The following is a 19,764-nucleotide window of genomic DNA, read 5'->3' on the forward strand; positions in this document are numbered from 1 at the left end:
ATGCATTTGAGACTGGTGGAACAAATTCTCTATTTCCTTTATGTATAACTAATAGCCCTCCAGAGTGACCTCATCAAACATCCCCAGTTATATCTCCAAGTACAACATTTTGGGCTTCTATAAAAATAATTAAAAAAAATACCACACTTGGGGTAATATTAATTGCATGAACGGATTGTATAATGATCGTTAAGGCACATGAAGTGTTTGTACACTTCTCTAGGAAGTCAAGTTCTTCCGGTAAAATAGGCTTGTCTAGTTTATTAGTCAGTCACCATAGGTCTAGAAGAAGATCACTCAATTCCATTGATATTCCAACCAACAATTTTCCTTTAAATAACAGGAGACATTAAAACATAAAGATGTATTTTTCAGCCACGAAATATAACAGAAGATCCCACATATATACCAATAGCCAGAAAGGTGAGGAATTCTCCGATCAGTCCTACATACAACCTCCTTCAAACAGTCCATACAAAATTCTCAAAACTGCATAACAATGGGAGTGTATTGGTTTCAGCCTTGTGGTCAGAATCTCCAAAACTTCATTAGATTCTTAAATTTGTTGGACTAACAAGATACGTCTTGATATAATAACATGTTGACCTTGACTTCGTATTGTAATCATAAGGAAAGGCGATACCACAGCTATCACCCAACTCAAGCCAACTAAGCCCTATACAACTACTCAAGACTGTCTATACAGATTCTGTTCCACTATTACTCGAAGGGCATAGCTGATGTCAACTCCTGCACTCCATGGGTTCCTCACCACTTCAACTAGGTCTAATTCGGTTTATCCCTAGTCCTTCGAATACCCAACTATTACAAGATCTTTTATCCATTACTGAGGTCAACCCTTTGGATTGATAAATACTAAAAGAACAACAGTAAATTGACTGATAATTGAACACGATGTATATACGGATGTGAACAGACAAACAAATAAGAGGTATAAGGATGACACATAAGATGGAATCTATTGATAGAACATAAATACATAGTTGTCAAGGCGCCGCCTAGGCATCCAGGCGGTATTCCAGAGGCAAAGCAATGCACCCCCTTACTTGAGTCAAGAAAGGCATCCGCCTTGGTCACCTAGGTGTCGCCTAGGCATCTAAGGCGGTTGCCTTTTTTGTGTACGCTTTTTTTTTCCACTTTTTTTTTATGTATTGCTTTTATTCTAATTCTTTGTTTGTCATTGCATGGTACACTTTAATTCGCTACACTCACCTACAAGTAATCAAACTTATAAAACACCTTTCTAAACCATAACTCTCAACCGTGTTTGGGGGAAAACGAGGAAGGCAGAAACCATCGGCAGCGGCACTTTCTCCCTTGATTCCAGCACCAACAAACTTCCTCCGGCTACTACGTCTCCGGCAAGTATTCCTCCAACTATTCTGGATCCGACAAGGTAAGTCAATAGTATAATAAATTAATAATATTCTTCTTCTTCTTCTTTTTTCTTTCTTTCTCTGTTTCAGTGTTTTTTTTATTTTTGTTCTTCTTTCTCTGTTTTTATTTTTTACTGTTGCTGCCTTGCTGACTTTTCTACAGTTTTTCTTTGCTGTTTTTTTTCCCCCAAAATGCTGGTTTAGTTGATGATGATATTGATTAAATCATTTGTATTTGGATTTTTTATTTTGGACACGTGTGTATATTTAATTATCATTCGATCTTTCATTTTGGATTTTTGGTTTTAGATATGTGGAGGGCAGCAGCCTATCATTTGATCTTTCATTATCTATTTCTGAATACATATCTCAGATTTAGTTTCTGTTCTGCTCAATGCTCATAATTTCTGCTCTTCATTGATCTGATTCATATATACACCTTTTACTCTATTCGGGACCTCAGGTTGCTCCCAATCACAGGCACTGGAGAAGGACTATTGCTATCAAGCTTCGGTAACAGGTTAGCCTAGCATTTGATCTTTCACTACTATCATATGATCATACCTGTTTCGAAATACATATCTCAATTCTTACATTCAGTTTCTGTTCTGCTATTCATTGATCTGATTCATATATCCTGCTTTAGAGTTAATATCAATTGATTTCAGATCTGAAACATTATATCTCAAAATCTGAAAATTCTGATATTAGTTACTGACAATCTCTCATCTGATTAATTAGCTCCAGATCCATATTCTGGGTAAATAAGAATTATTTTGCCAATCTCATTCAAGTAAATCTGATTTCTGACTTGATGAGGTTTAATGTTGATTTTTTATGACTTGATGTGACTTAATATTGATTTTTTATGACTTGATGTGGCTTAATGTTGATTTTTTATGACTTGATGTGGCTTAATGTTGATTTTTTATGATATAAGGTATATATTGTAGCATACTAAATAATGTTAAAAAAGAGGGAAAATAATAACACTTGGGCGCTTTGTACGCCTAGGCAACAACTAGGAGGGCGCCTTGTCGCCTAAGCGCTTATGCACCCCCTCCACCGCCTTCAGTCGCCTGGTCAACTATGCATGCATAGCTAGAGGCCCAATGCCCCCCTAATCTGCAATTTCCATACCCAGGAAGAAAAAGATACATAGCTGATGACTGATGAGTGAAGATGAACTAAAGAAACTTCATAGATGCACGAGAGATGGAACAATTGTATAACAAATTGAGGTCTAGATACAGCTACAGAATATCATCAATCAAAACTCACAAGAAGTGCTGAAGAGGTAACTGCAGACCCCGAAAGGAGTTGGCAGATAGAATAGTTATGACAGTTATAGCACTTGAAATGAAATTTAGGATGTAATTACAGCCATTACAAGTTGACTCTATCAACAGTATCAATTGGCCACTTTACAATGCACCTGAGTATACAGATCTTTTGTATTTTGATATACCAAGCAAGGTCAATAAATACCCAACCAGAGACAAACATGTGACAGAACAGGGAGTGGAGGACAATAGGAATACCATCCAATGTTAAATGCCAGAGAAGGAAGAGATCATTGTATCAAAAGCTTCGAGCCTTCCCCCCCAACCTTTTCTTCTTCTGTCACGTGCAGTGCTGCACATGCCTTGCATGAAAGTGCACTACAATTGATACCTGAATGATATATCCTCGTAATTGAAAGTTCAGTTGCAATTCCAATACACAAATCATGCAATGTTCTTGTTGTTTTCAAATACTGAAATTTCTTCATTTGGCACTACAATTGAAATTCTGTTTCGTGACTGGTTAACAATTATTTCAGGGAGAGAGAGAGAGAGAGTCAAACAATGGATAGTGGTGGTGAGATCGGGAGAGAGGGGCTGGTTAGATAGCTGAGACAGGTGATTGCAGGTACCGTTGTACGTACATTTTGTGGCTTAATGGATTGGTTTTGTGGTGGAGGGCCGGTTAGGAGAAGAGAGGAAGCTGGGAAAAATCAGAGTAGCAAGGGGAGAGAGGAGAAATCGATTAAGAAGAAGGGGGGAGAAGAGTGCACACACACACAGCCCTTAGGTACTCAAACCATAAACTCAATTCATTCTTCAAATCTGTCTCCAACGATGGGGAATTACATCATATGTAAAGAGAAATAAAAGACTCCTAAAAATAAAGACTAACATTCTAACTAGGAAACTAAGAAGAATTGGGAACCAAATATCCTACGTAGCTACCTTCTAAAATAAAGAGAATAAAATAAACTAAAAGAAACTATTTTCCCAAATAACATAAATTCCTAAAATCCTAGGAGATCCAAAATCTCAAACTGGGCCCGGTTCATATTCGTCTGGATACCCAACTGGATTTGGGTCAGTCCAAGGTAGTGTATCTGCATCAATTCCTGAGGTGTTGAGAAAAACTTGTCCACGAGTGAATGGTAGAAATAAAAGCTCACGATCAGGGACGATAGGTTCCATGTCTGCAACTTGAAGAAAATCCAAAATATGAAGCTTTGGGGGTGCATCCATGGCTGGAAAATTGTGGGGAAGAACGAACTCATGATGTGGAATAGCTTTCACTACACTGGAATCCGTCATTACTTGATCCACGATCTGCTCATCTTCCGTTGTCACTATTGGCTGTTCTGGCTGAGGTTGTATCACTGGTGCTGCCTCTTTTGACTTGAAACAAACATCATCAACTAACCCATGAAGAATGAATGTCTGGGGCATGTGAAAAGGATGTAGAGTGCACAAGTTTCCGTCACAATCAATGATGCATTTTCGTTCTTCTAGCCATTCACAACCTAATTTAATAACACGCCGAGGAGAATCAAACACTTCACAATGAGCTCCATCACAATAATAAGAAACGGAGAATTCAATAAACATCTCTAACATAGATCGTGAGACGAAATTGTTGCTTTGTCGTTCATCAATAAACAACATGGCAAGCTTTCCATTAGGCAACCGAACTCTGAACTTGAACACAAAAGAATCCATGGCCAGGGTTGTATTCAGAATCGATATGGGTCCACACAAATAAGAGAATATGCAAAGTACGAGTTAATGGCAAAACAGTGAATAGATGGAGTTTATGATAACAGTGGCAGAATTGTAATTACGGGTAGTTCAATGATAACCAACAAAGGAGTATTATATATGGAAAAGGATAAACTTGGAACAAGTTTAAAAGAGCAAACTAAGAGAAGAATAAAAGGGGCAGGGGCAACCCTTGAAAAAAAAAAAGGAAAAAAGACTTAAGGTACCGTGCTACCAGTGGAGAATATGGAGAGAATGGAGGGTGGTTTTACTTCCTCTAGAGTAGCAGCATGGGAAAACCAGTGGCACAAATCAGGAGATCAGCAGAGAACCTTGCAAATCAAATGGTGGAAATCCAGGAGTTCAGCAAAAACCAAGGATTCTGACTTCGACAAGGAGACGGCGTTGGGGATACCAAATCAGCTACGATTATTTTTTTTTTTTTTTTTTTCATTCTGGTTCTCTGTCTCTCTCTCTCTCTCTCTCTGTTCTTCTTTTCTTTTCTGTTTTCCTTCAATCGGTGGAGCTGAAGGGTGGTTCTGCTAAGGGGAATCGGAAGAGAAAAGGCTGGGTTTCAATGGGCGGTGGGTTGGGGTTTGGGTTTTAGCAAGGGATGGGAGAGGTAAAGGGTTGCTGCAGGAAGGGATTGGGGTTTGGGTTTCAGTGAGAGAAGGGAGAGGTAAAGGGTTACGGTGAGAATGGGAGGAGATGGGGTTAGGATCTTGATTTGACTTCTCTGGTTTTTTTCCAACCGCTGTTGGCCGCAGAAGTAATGGAAGAGAGAGGATATAGAAGAAGAATGGAATGAGAGAGACTGACAGGGACGGATGTAGGAGCTTTGACTCTGATACCAAGTTGGTGGAGGGCCAGATAGAAGAAGAGAGGAAGCTGGGAAAAATCAGAGTTGCAGGGGGAGAGAGGAGAAATCGCATAAGAAGGGAGGGGGAGAAGAGTGCACACGCATATAGCCCTTAGGCTACTCAAACCATAAACTCAATTCATTCTTCAAATCTGTCTCCAACGATGGGGAATTACATCATATATAAAGAGAAATAAAAGACTCCTAAAAATAAAGACTAACTTTCTAACTAGGAAACTAATTCAAATAAGGAAACTAAGAAGAATTGGGAACCAAATATCCTACGTAGCTACCTTCTAAAATAAAGAGAATAAAATAAACTAAAAGACATTATTTCCCCAAATAACATAAATCCTAAAATCCTAGGAGATCCAAAATCTCAAAATGGGCCCGGTTCATATTCGTCTGGATACCCAACTAGGTTTGGGTCGGTCCAAGGTAGTGTATCTGCATCATTTTGCCTTTGGGAGTTGCAGAAAGATAATATTGCTCAAGGGGAAGAGAGAAAATATGTAGTTGCTTAGATAGAGATGGGAACCAATCATTTTCCTCTTTTTTATTTTTTATTGAGAGATCAAGCAAGATGGGAATAGAGACATGATGAAGTTGGCCTACCAACCAAGAAAATAAGAGAAGCTGAATGTTAACGGATAAGATGAGGACTCTCTTTCTCTCTATCTCTCTATCTCATCTTATCTTTTTATCTAACATGGGTAACCTAGTGGAACCGTGATTAGTTATCTTGATAGTCATTGTACATATCCAACTCTCTTGTACTCTTCTATTTAAAAGGAATAAATCTCCCCCAAGACCATATAGCAGAACTGGGGGTTTCTCATCGCAGATGTAGGTTCTCCTTGTGGAACTGAACCACATTAATTCTTCGTCTTCTTCGTATTATGTGAATGAGTGTGTGTTTAATCATGGTATCAGAGCCGATGGTGCTCTAAGATGCTGTCGTCAATTGGTGTGTCGTCGATTGGTGTTGCTCCGTTTTCAGATCGAGACGTTGTCGTCGATTGGTGTTGTTTCGTTTTCAGATCGTTGATTGGTGTTGCTCCGTTTTCAGATCAAGACGCTGCCATCGCTTGGATCTTGATTTGTTGCTAATCGATACGGTGGTTTTCAGATCTAAGCTTCTTCTGATCAACACTTATTCTGGTTTTACTTGGTTGCTGTTCAAAGCCGTCATTGATTGATTCTTCTTTGCTCTGTTGGTGATTGAAGCTGTTGTTTCCAGATTAAAACTTTGTGACTCCTACAGATAAGTTATCTTTTCTTTATTCATCATGACTAATAGCAGTGTCATGTCTGATGCAAATCGTTCCAGTTCTCATGAAGGGAACAATCATCTCACATCCATTCTGTTGAATGGAAGAAATTATCTAACCTGGTCTAGGGCCATTACAGTTGCTCTTGGAGGTCGATCCAAGCTTGGTTATGTTAACAGACAGATAAAATCCCTTGAATCTATTGATCCAAAATTTTCCAAATGGCAAGCCAATGACAACCTAGTCATATCTTGGCTCTTTAATTCAATGGAACCAGAAGTCTATGAAATCTTTGCTTATTCAGAAACTGCTAAAGTTCACTGGGATTCCTTACTTGAAATGTATGGCCATATTGATAATTCTTCTCGCATATTTGAGTTGCAGCAAGAGCTTGCCCGTATAGAACAAGCAGCAAATCAATCCTTTACTGATCATCTTGGCTCCCTTAAAAGATTGTGGGATGAGCTCCAGCAATATTGTCCCCCTGCCCAAACCGTTGACACTTATATTAAGAGAGAGGAATAGGATCATATTTTTCAGTTATTGGGCAGCCTTTGCCCTGAGTATGAACACCTTAAACGTCAGATTCTTATGAGCCCCACTTTCCCTTCCTTTGCTAATGTTTGTGCAATAATTCAAAGAGAAGAAACTCGACGTAGAACCATGAATCCAGAAACTAAATCAGGGGGAGAGCCACTTGAAAATTCTGCCCATGTTGCTAATATTAGTCAATCGGCTAGTACAGAAGGTCGGCCTTCATTTGCAAGAGGGCGAGGAAAAGGGCGTGGCTCTAGACCACCCTTTCACTGTGAACACTGCAAACGGGTCATACCAAGGATAGATTTTGGGTTTTGAACCCACACTTGTGCCCTAACAAGGACAAAGGAGCTGATGCAAAAACTGCTGCCCAAGTTAGTGCACCAGATTTCCAGGCATCACTTGGAAAAATTGCTCAACAATTTCAACAATTAATCCAACCAAGTGGTATTTCATGCTCAGATACTGGCAGTGAGGTGCAAACATCTGGTAACATCCTTACCTTCTCTGCTTTAACTACAAATTCCTTTATAATAGATTCGGGTGCTACCGATCATATGTGCTGCTCTTCTCAGTATTTATCTCAATTGCACATGGACTCTAGCAAGAATTCTCCCATTACTGTTGCTAATGGAAATCAGGTTCCCATCCAAGGACATGGGAAAATTAATCTTTTTTCAACTACTTCAAATGCATTGTTTGTGTCATCTTTATCTTCCAATTTATTGTCAGTCAGCAAGATTACTAAAGATTTGAACTGTGATGTTATTTTTTCAACCAACAAGGTCATATTCCAGGACCGAACAACAGGGAGGAAGATTGGTGAAGGACGTTTTTATCAAGGGCTCTATGTTCTGGACTTTCCTAATATTGCTTTGTTGACTCGACCAAATAAAACAGAGATGGCCCAAATATGGCATTGGCAGATGGGCCATCCCTCTGATCATATTCTGCAGTCGGTGAACTCTTCTTTTACTCTTGATTCTAGTAATTGTGATGCTTGTCACTTTGCAAAACAGCATCGGTTACCTTTTCCTACTAGTACACATGTTTCTCATGATTTATTTGAATTAGTTCATTCGGATATTTGGGGCAATGCTCATGAAAACTCAAGAGATGGTTATAAGTTTTTTGTAACATTTATTGATGATAAGTCCCGTGCTACCTGGCTTTACTTATTAAGCTCTAAAAATGAAGTACTGCAAGTTTTCCAGGATTTTTATACTATGGTTCAAACTCAATTTAATGCCTGCATCAAAATTTTACATACTGATAATGGTATTGAATACACCAATGGCCCCTTCCAGTCCTTTCTCAAACAACTGGGAATTGTGCATCAGACCTCTTGTGTTGGCACACCTCAACAGAATGGCGTTGCCGAACGCAACAATCTCCATCTTCTGGAAGTAACACGGTCTCTTTTATTCCATGGGAATCTTCCAAAAAATTACTGGTCCGATGCAGTACTGACTAGCTTCTACTTGATAAATCGCCTTCATAGTACGGTTTTGAAATTTCAATCTCCCATGGCAGTGCATCATGATCGGCCCATCGATGTATCACATCTCTAAGTGTTTGGCTGTACTTGTTTTGTTCACTCCCAAGATGGTGGCAAACTTGACCCCCGTGCTCACAAGTGCATTTTTTTTTTATACACCACAAAAAAGGGTTTTAAGTGCTATGACCCTTTGACCCGGAAGCTTTATATTTCTCGTGATGTTCCTTTTAATGAAGCTCAATTGTTCTTTCGTGACAGGGATCAAATTTAGGGGGAGAACGATTATAATGCTTTGACTATGGAAGAATTTGTCCCTTCTCCACTTCCATTCTGACCATAGCATAGAGGAAGGAGATAATACTGATGGAACTGATGTCCTTAACGAACAAAATAACATGGCAGGAGGTGATGGAACAACAAGCTCCTAGCCCAATCACCACTGGAATCATCGCACCTGTTCGCAGGTCAACCCAAATTCCTCAACCTTCAACCAGGCTATGTGACTTCTCTACTTATCACACTGTCACCTTTCCTATTCAAGCACATATTTCTTATGAGAATATCTCTCCTAAGTTCCGTGCCTTTCTCACTGCTATTGATGATCCCAAAGAGCCATGAAATTTCGTTGAGGCCCAAAGCTCGCCAGTTTGGAGGAAAGCCATGAGCGAGGAACTCAAGGCCCTTAATAAAAATCAAACTTGGAACATTGTTCATCTACCAAATGGAAAACACACTGTTGGCTGTCGCTGGGTTTATAAAATTGAGTATAAAAGTGACGGCTCAATTGAAAGGCACAAGGCAAGACTTGTTGCCAAAGGATATACACAAACATATGGGGTTGACTACAAAGAGACGTTTGCTCGAGTAGTCAAAATGAACACCGTCAGAGTGTTATTATCTGTAGCAGTCAATTATGGTTGGTCACTCTTTCAGATGGACATTAAAAAAGCGTTCTTGCATGGCGATCTCGAAGAGGAAGTGCATATGGATCTTCCTCCTGGTCATTCCTTGGAAAACCAAGATGGAGTTGCGTGTCGGCTCAACAAGGCTATATATGGACTTAAACAGTCCCCGCGAGCATGGTATTGAAAGTTAAGTACTGCACTTATGAAGTTTGGATTCAAAAGAGGTGAATCGGGTTCTTCAATGTTTGTTAAAAGGAGTGACAAAGGAATTGTAATGGCTCTCGTCTATGTCGATGATATTATTATCACCGACAACAATCTGCATGAAATTCAAACTCTCAAACAGTATTTGAATGAAAAGTTTGATATTAAGGATTTGGGGAAGTTACGATACTTTCCCAGAATTGAAGTAGCAAGTTCCAACAAAGGTTTGTTTATCTCCCAAAGAAAGCATGCTTTAGACTTGCTAAAAGAAACCGGCAAACTCGGGGCAAAACCGGTTGACTCCCCTATGGACTATAGCAGCAAATTTGTCCATAATAACACACCACTTCAAGACAGTGGTCGTTTCCAAAGATTGGTGGGATGGTTAATTTATCTGACGATTACCTGGCCAGATATCGCATATGCTGTAAGTTATGTATCCAACTTCCAAGTCAATTTATTATGGAAACATTTGAGTCACTAGATGACTACTTGACTTGTATTATGACTTGTGAGTCATTCACTTTATGTTTCCAACTTCCAAGTCAATTTACTTGTTTAAATTGCTTATTAATCATTAATTTATTATGTCCTCTAGTACTTAAAGTCTTAAACAATGTGTATGTGTATGTGTATGTGTAATTAACTAAGTTATACATTAGGATTCGACCATACATTGTCAATCAATGGTGCAAATCCAAAACACCACTTTGGGTGACTATTTTTGCAATTCGAACATTTAAATGAGTTTATATAGCCTAAAATAGGGTTTCCATGAAGTTTCAGGCCTTAACTTGGCCTAAAATCCACCAAAATGACCTACCGAAACATAATAGAAAAATACAAAATTTTGACCGAAATATCCAAAATTTCGGATATTTCGGATATTTCGGTCAGCCCAAAACACCGAAACGAAACGAGTTTTCGAACTACGGTGAATGGTATGGATTCGGTCCTTGTTGCTTGAATTAGGGCTCGACTCTCACACTCCTACGAAGTTATTTTGTGATAATCAAGCAGCATGCCAGCAACACATATTGCTTCAAATCAGGTTTTTCATGAGAGAACCAAACATATAGAAGTTGAATACCACTTTATTCGTGACAAGGTTCAAGACAAGACCATGGAGACGCCATATATTCGATCTGAGAATCAGCTTGCTGACATCTTCACTAAAGTTCTATCGAAAGGGCCTTTTCAGAATGCTTTGATCAAGTTGACCTCAGAAGATATCTTCGCCCCAACTTGAGGGGGAGTGTTAACGGATAAGATGAGGACTCTCTTTCTCTCTATCTCATCTTATCTTCTTATCTAACACGGGTAACCTAGTAGAACCGTGATTAGTTATCTTGATAGTCATTGTACATATCCAACTCTCTTATACTCTTCTATTTAAAAGGAATAAATCTCCCCCACGACCATATAGCAAAACTGGGGGTTTCTCATCGTGGATGTAGGTTCTCCTTGTGGAACTGAACCACGTTAATTCTTCGTCTTCTTCGTATTCTGTGAATGAGTGTGTTTAATCAGTGAAGACGGTGGTTGCTTTGTAAAAGATTAAAATCCATGAGGACTCCTATAGATAGTACCTAAATTTTTGCATAAATACCTCGTATAAGTGAATTAGAGGGAGTGGACAAGGCCAGCTCCAAATAGACCGTGCATAAGTAGGAAAAGTTCAAAGTGATAACAGTGACCAAAAGGAAGTACGATGGGAGAAGAGATGTGTGGAATATTTGGGGAGAGAATCGATTTCTCTCCCCTATATTTACTAACTTGCTTATAACATATGGAATTACATCAATACCCCTATACTAATACAAGAGAATCTAGGGAGGAAAAAAAGGTAAAAATACAAAGTAATAACAACGTACCCTAATACCCTTATTACATGAACTCTAACACTCCCCTCTCAAGCTGGAGAATAATTGTCAAACATGCCCAGCTTGCTCAATAGGGTACTTAACTGCGGAGAGTTGATCCCTTTAGTGAAGATATTGACCAAGTAGTCGCCTATCTTCACATAAGGAGTGATCTAGCCCCAACAGACTGTTTTTTGCTTCTCCATGTAACCATATTACCACCAACAAATGTGCAATATCCTGATGTGGAACTTCTATCGGAAAAAGATCCTACCAAAATAACATCAGTATAGCCTTCAATCCTCGAATGGTTGGGTCATGTGTGCAATAACCATTTTCCCGGGGTAGACTTCAAGTACCTGAGGATGCAATACATAGCATCCAAATGCTCACTTTTGGGTACATGCATAAAATGATCCCAACAACATAACTGATATCTGAGTGAGTCAGAGAGAGATGGATCAGCTTCCCTACTAACCTCTAGTACTTCCCTGTTGTTGAAGTATATCGAGCACATAGAGAAGAGGAGAATCTCGATCACTTCAACATCTGCATCGATTAAGGACGGTCCACAGTCTTCACCTAACTTGTGATTTAGGTCAGTAGAAGAGTTTGCTGGTTTACAACCCAACAATCCTGTTTCTTTCAACAAATCCAACATAAACTTCCTCTACCAAATATTTATCCCCTTCTGTGATTTTGACACTTCAATACCTATGAAATATTTCAAGGGTCCAAGGTCCTTGATCTCAAATTGTTGAGTAGGCAAGACTTAAAACTCTATATCTCTTCCCGATCATCCCCAGTAGCCACAATGTCATCCACATAGACAATTAGTGATATGATGGTACTACTACCACGCCAGGTAAATAGAGTATGAGTATATCCATTCTTCAGAATAGCTTGTCTAAACCTTTGAAACAAAGCCTTCGGAGACTGTTTTAGGTTATATAGAGTTAAGAAGAAACATTTTCCCTTCAGTAGAGGGAAATGTGAATCCTAAAGGAGTCTGCATATGCACTCCCTCTTCCAAGTCACAATGAAGAAATGCATTCTTCACATCAAACTGATACAATGGCCAGTCGCTATTTGCTGCCAATGATAAGAGGGCTCTTATCAAATTGTGTTTAGCCACAAGGGCAAATGTCTCTTGATAGTCAATTCTGTATTGTTGAAATATGTAATCCAGAATACTATGGGGGTATTCTGGTCCTTTTGGGATAATTTTATTCTTATGTTATTAAGTTTAAGTCGACTATGTGGGTTTTAGTCCCACATCGCCTATTTCAATCCCTTGGTAACTTTCCCCTCTATTATAAATAGAGGGGCTTACCTATCAATGAATTTAAGCCATTCTCTAATTCTCTCTTTCTAACCCACGGTTCTGCCAACATGGTATTAGAGCAGGTCTGATCTAGGTTAGAAAAAGAAAAAAAAAAAAAAAAAACTTATCTTCAATCACCTTCTCCCACCTTTCTCTCTCTCTCTCTCGGCTTCTCCTTCTTCTGTTTTTTTTCTTCTTCTCATCCTTGTAAGGGGACAACACTAACGAGGTAATCAAAGCATCCAATGATTTAGTTGCTGTCCTCCTCCCATACTACCTTTTTTTATTAAAAGTTTTGTTCGAGATCTGCTGGAACCATACCTGCGATATTGGAGCTTTCCAGAATTTTTCGGAGATCTAATATCTATCACTAAAGATGGCTGATCTTCCATTGTTGGAGACTCCTATGCACCCTTTTCCAGCCCCTTTATACCCTATTCCATTGTCCTCCTTCCCTTTTTTCTTTTTCTCCATCATTCATTAACCTTTCCAGCCCCTACCCTAATCGATCTCAACTACCAATCGATTTTAGGGTTTCCCTTTTCAGATGCAGCTGATTTTTTTAGGGTGATTCCCTACTACTACAAACCCTACTCGACCTAAGTTTGGACCCTTTCTAATGGCTGGATTTGTTTCTACAGCAAAAACTTTTTTGACCTGCTAATTTGGTTACCTGCTAAAAACCCTGACAATACCCTGACTCCAATCGAAATTAGGGTTACAGGTTTCAGCTTTTGCTGATTTTTGGAGGGCTAATTACTTCCATTACTAGGACCACACAACCTAAATCTTGCACCTATCCAAGTTTTCTAGAAGACCCCTCCCCAATCGATCTCTATTTTTCAGGGTTTTCCAAAACCCTGACATTAATCGATTTTTTGGGTTAGGGTTACCTACTGCTTTTGGAGTTTCTGGAGGTGTTTCTACCATCAAGAGATGCAATCTACTTTAATTATTCATGGCTTAAAGAAATATTTTACCTAAGATAGCTGCTGCCCTATTTTTTTCTGTGCTTTTGGGTGTTTCTCCCTCTTGAAGATCAAGTCTCAAACTACAAGAGATTGGTTATTCGTATTGGAGATTCATTCAAGCAACTGAGGACAGCATCTATTACTTGAAATCATCACACTTTGACAAGTCATCATCAGTTTTTTGAAGCCCCCTACCCTCCAATCGATCTCAAGTTTCAGGGTTTTTTTACAAAACATTGACTATAATCTATCTAAGGGTTAGGGCAGTCCTCTCTTGCTGATTTTTTTAGGAGTGTTTTATCACCATCAGAGGAGTACTCGACCCAAGTTTAAGCATCATTCATGGAGTTTTTTGACAAAACTCAGGTTTCATCCTTATGGTCACTTTCTACATCAATCAACCTATTTATTTTCTAGTTCTTATGTGACTGGCTGCTTCAACTACCTATGGATCTGTTGAGTTATTTATCTTATACTTGCTGGTTCTATTAAGCTTTACTACATACATTGCTGGTTCTATTGATTGGCTTCTGTAAGCATGACTGGTTCACATGTTACTGCTACCTTTATGAGGACTACTGCTACCCTATCATTGAGACTGAGTATCCTACTATTGGAGATCGAATTTCTTTCATTATTAAAGACTCGAATCTACTACACTGGAGATCAGCTTATTTGGGATTACAACAGTGTGGTCCAAGGTTATTGATTGCAACTACGAACCTATTCAGTTATGTGAAGCTTTTCTAGTTCATATCCGGCTTACTTTGGAGCTTAATCCTAGCATTGTTCACTAATTCAGATCTGATCCAAGTTTTTTGTTGAAGCTTCTTACATCAATTGCTATCCAGATATCTTCGTCAGTCCTATTTCGCATGTGGGAGTTTATACATTGGAGTTTTTGCACACTTGTTCTTCCTTGTTTGAAGATTGATCAAGCCTTGAAGATTGGAGCTTTTCCTTACTTCAAATCAGATTTGTATACTTATCAGATTTGAATATTGGAGTTAGGAGTTTCTCCCCTGCAGGAGTTTCCATCAAAAGTGTTTGCTTGATCATTTGAAGATGGTTGAAAATTTTTGTTTTACTCCGTAATTCATTATCCCACTGCTCTTTTCACTTCACCACCTCCCAAAACATACCTTTGGCATATACCCATAACCACTTTGGATGATAATGGTATTCTCTAATATGCTATTTCTTCCTTTTCCATTACCCTTAGCACCTTTTTTGGAAAATTCTAGAATATTATGCTTTTGCCCTATCACTTACATCATCTCTGTTATGTCCACGTGTACTACTACACGTGAGAGGGAGATTATGTACAGTAGACCTGCAGAACTTGCAGGAACACTTGGTGCAATACATAGAAGGTCAGAGTTTCCACCATTGCCATTGGGTATCTCCTTTGTTATGGGGGTTGCGTTTGCAATAAGGGGGAGATTGAAGTATTAAAGTATTGAAGATGTTTGGTTATTGCCTGCCTATATGAGGTTCTACAGTTGGGTTAATCATTTCTGCTGCCTGATTTATTTGTTTTCGCTGCGCGCTGCCCTAGTTGCTTATCTTCAAGATTATCAGTCAGAGATTCATCACTGGACAGCTGTTGAAGATTGGTGAAAGTTTGCTGATCAAGTCTGCCCAGGTTTTGAAGATCTATTTTTCATGTTCTTGAAGGTTTATTTGGGAGATGCATTCATCTGTCAAGCTGGATTCTGCTACAACTTAGTTTCTTCCCATTTTGTTCAAGTTGGGCATTAGTACACCTTGTATGCACCAACTTGAGGGGGAGTGTTTGCATTATTATTGAGTTCTTTTTTTCTTTTTAGTTCAAGCAGGATCTTCTTTCTTTACTTATTTATATAATCCAGCTTGAGGGGGAATGTTGAAATATGTAACCCAGAATACCATGGGGGTATTATGGTCCTTTTGAGGTAATTTTATTCTTATATTATTAAGTTTAAGTCAGCTATGTGGGTTTTAGTCCCACATCGCCTATTTCAGTCCCTTTGTAACTTTCTCCTCTATTATAAATAGAGGGGCTTACCTATCAATGAATCTAAGCCATTCTCTAATTCTCTCTTTCTAACCCACGATTCTGCCAACATGTATAGCTAACTATATCCTTTGGCCACCAATCTGGCCTTATATCTCTCAATAGTTCCATCTGATCGGTACTTGATTGAGTAGACTCATCTACATCCAACAAGAACCCTACCTTTTGGAAGATTAACAAGCTTCCAAGTATAGTTCTTCTCAAGGGCGCATCATTTCCATGGTGATGTCTCGGTTTCACAAGAAACTAAGACGAAACTGATATGTGAAACCAAATTGTACCTGGTTTCAATCATATTTCGGTAGTTTCTCAAGTTTCAACCTGAACGACCCATATAAATTCACTTATCCCCATTGAAACTTGACGGAACCTGGGAGTTTCGACCTAAACCTGGTTGAACCACCTTATTTATGTTAAATATCATTTAAGTAAACGATTTCATTTACTTCAGATATTATTCAGACAGATTTGGGATTCCATCTCTTTGGATATCAGCTCCAAATCCTTCTCCCCTCCCCCTTGTGTGAACTCCCCAAGGAACAGGCCCATTGTTGCTTCCTGGGGTCTCCCTTCTTCTCTTCTCTCCCCTTCCTCCTAGAGGGTCAGTTAGCCCTATGTATTATAGGATGTTCTCTTCTTTTCTTTTCTCCCCGTGAATTCTGGGGGTTCCTTGTATTCTCTCTTTGGTAATGAATTTTTATTTACCAAAAAAATATATATATAATTCATAAATACGGAACTACCCCCATTTGAATCCAATAAAAATAGTTAGAAAATTAAATTCCAAAAGGATAAAAGATCAGCCCCCCAATTCAAGAACAAAAATTGGATTTTCGGTGGTTGGTGAAATTTTCAACTTTCTAATTCTGGGGTTTTCTCAAATCTCAAAATTCCATAAATCTTAATATGGTAAAATATTGCTAAAAACCGAAGGAGGAGTAAAATAATCATTTGTTTTGATACCTAAAAAAATATCTTCATTCAGAGGGATTTTGACAGCATTCGAGCACAACAAATAAAGTTTGACTAGAACATAAAAAGCTTTCAAACAAATCGAAGATTGCTCAAATCGGGTCAAGATGAATTCTTAAGCTTTTGAAAAATTATTGGAATGAAATGAAAGGCTTCAATTCAAAATTTCACTTCTCGGTCTGGAACTGGAGAATCTGAAATGGGCTCTCGATCCAGCCTAGAATTACTTTTGTTTGCTTTGTTTACCTATTGTGCCAATACCTACTATGCCTTGAATATTCCCATCAAACTTTATTTGTTGTGCACAAATGTTGTCAAAATCCCTCTGAATAAAAATATTTTTTTATGTATTAAAACAAACCATTATTTTACCACTCCTTCGGTTTTAAGCAATGTTTTACCATATTAAGATTTATGGAATTTTGAGATTTGAGAAAAACCCCATCATTAGAAAGTTGAAAATTTCACCTACCGCCGAAAATCCAGTTTTGTTCTCGTACTAGGGGGTTAACATTCTATCCTTTTGGAATTTGATTTTCTAAATATTTTATTGGATTCAAATGAGGGTATTTGCTTATTTATGATTAATATCTCAAATGAATGAAATAACAAATATTAATTCATTTACTTAAATGATATTTGGCATAAATAAGGGATAATTCTGGTTCGATACCATTTCCAAGAACAATATACACTATCAAACTTAGGTCAAAACCACAAGTACCATTTTGAGTGTTCTTTATGCGAAACCAATGCACGGATTGGGTTCAAAATGTCAAAAACAGGCAGCACAGCAAAAATCAAGGCAAAATAAAACAATTTCTGGGCCTAGAAACCAAGGTTTCGAATTGGCCTGGAGAAAGCACAAGGTTTCGACCGAGATATGGTCGGAACCTGACATATCTCTGTTTCGGGGCAGGCCGAAACCAGCCTTGAAACCGAGATTTAGAACCTTGATCATTTCATCCCTCATAGCTTCCTTCCACTTTAGGTCAGACATGGTCTCAATGACATTCTTGGGATTAGGAGTTGACGAAAGAGCAACAGAGATGTCAACACTAGAAGGAGAGATAGCATCATAGGCAAAAAACTTGACTATGGGATTGGTACAAGCTCTTGTTCCTTTCCAAACAACAATAGGAAGATCTAACTCAGAAGGAAAAGAAGAAATGTTACCTGACTCAGAAAAGTGAAGCTCAAGATGAGGATCCAAAGAGGATTCTTGGCAGGTCTTCCTCTCCCTTATTGTGTAAGCAATTAACTCTTTCCACTTCTCAATCTTCTCAATGTTAGGGTCCCCTGAATGGTCTAATACATCAACAACATCCACACCCTTGAGCTTTCCCACATCAAAAAGAAAGGGAGGAATAGGCATAGACTGAAAAGGGTGAACAACAGCAACAGCCTCCTCACTTCCATTATTTTCCCCCCTGAAGAAGTAGCATATGGGGGAGTAAAGAGGTACCGATTCAAAGGAAGTGACATCTTTGGAGAGAAGCCGCTTCCGGAAAGATGGATGGTAACACTTATAGCCTTTTGCATAGTGGCATAACCAAGAAAAAGGCATTTAAGAGCTTTAGGATCAAGTTTAGTCCGAGCAGACTTGTTAACATTCACATAGCACACACACACCGCCGAAAATCCAGTTTTTATTCTTGAACTGGAGGGTTGACTTTTTATCCTTTTGGAATTTGATTTTTAAACTATTTTTATTGGATTCAAATAAAGGGGTATTTGCTTATTTATGAATAATATGTATTAGGCATAAATAAGTATCTATATCGGTTTCTAGCTTGGTTTCTAGCTTGGTTTCTGGCATAAATAAGTGCATGTCTTTCCTCAGGTTTCGACGGGGATAGGTAACACTTATTTAGGTGTTCAGGTCAAAACTAGAGAAATATGGTCGAAACAGGTCAAGTTGGGTCGAAACATGGGACTTTTTAAAGTCGATGACCATCTCGTCTCGGTTTCTTGCGAAACTGAGATTTAGTTACATGGTCATAAAACTGAGACATACTAGTAATGTTATCAGTGGTTCCAAAATCAAAGACCCAAGACAAAGAAGTTGAGGTAGAGGGATTAAGCTAGGGCTGCAAGTTTGGCCTTGTCGGCCCGAACCCGCCCTGAGCCTGAACAAGGCCTGGGCTAAGATTTTTGGCCCTGAGGGCAGGTTAGGGCCAGAAATTCCTGGCCCTGAGTCAGGGTCGGGTCAAGGTTGAGACCTCAGGCTCAGCCCGACCCTGATTTTGACCCTGATTTTTTACCCTAATTTTGGCCCTGAAGAAATTTCTTTATTTATTAAAAAATAGAAGTTATTATTCATATAAATAAGTGCTTAGCGCGCTTGGCAGTTTGTGTTGTGTAAAAACCAATTTCTACCAAAAGGTCTTGGGTTCAAGCCTCCTCTCTCACATCTTCCCTAGACTTGTTATTTTAATTTACTTCTTGCAGGGCCAGGACCATTAGGCCAAGCCCGATCCAACCAGGGCCATTCAAGGCGGGCTTGGGCTGGGCTTGGCCCGTTAGGGTCAGGGTATTTAGGCCCTAAGCCAGGGTCAGGACGGGCCTGGGCCCAGCTAAGGGGACTCAGGGTTGGGCTAGGGTTTTAAAAAGCCCGGCCCAACCCGACCCTGTTGCAGCCCTAGATTAAGCCGAAGAATCTGACACGGTTGCTGTAGAAAACGAGCTACCCAACTGCTGTGACATAACCCGCTGAAAAACTACAAGATCTTCTCTTGTAAGGGAACAGCTTTCTGTCTGCAATCCAAAGGAATACCCCATAGGCTCGGTTTCAGTCATTGCAACATGTGTTGTAGCTCCCCCCCTCTCCTGCCACCATGCATACTGATAGGTACAGTTCTAGGGGGATG

General features: G+C 39.1%; 1 protein-coding gene across 2 annotated transcripts in view; it reads right to left on the reverse strand.

Moving 5' to 3' along the window:
- Nucleotides 1-19,764, reverse strand: part of LOC122643070 (nudix hydrolase 16, mitochondrial-like) — a 64,237-nt gene that overhangs the window by 23,446 nt on the left and 21,027 nt on the right. The window lies entirely within an intron of this gene.

Source organism: Telopea speciosissima, chromosome 10 (genome assembly GCF_018873765.1).
Source record: "Telopea speciosissima isolate NSW1024214 ecotype Mountain lineage chromosome 10, Tspe_v1, whole genome shotgun sequence".
NCBI classification, from domain to species: Eukaryota; Viridiplantae; Streptophyta; class Magnoliopsida; order Proteales; family Proteaceae; genus Telopea; species Telopea speciosissima.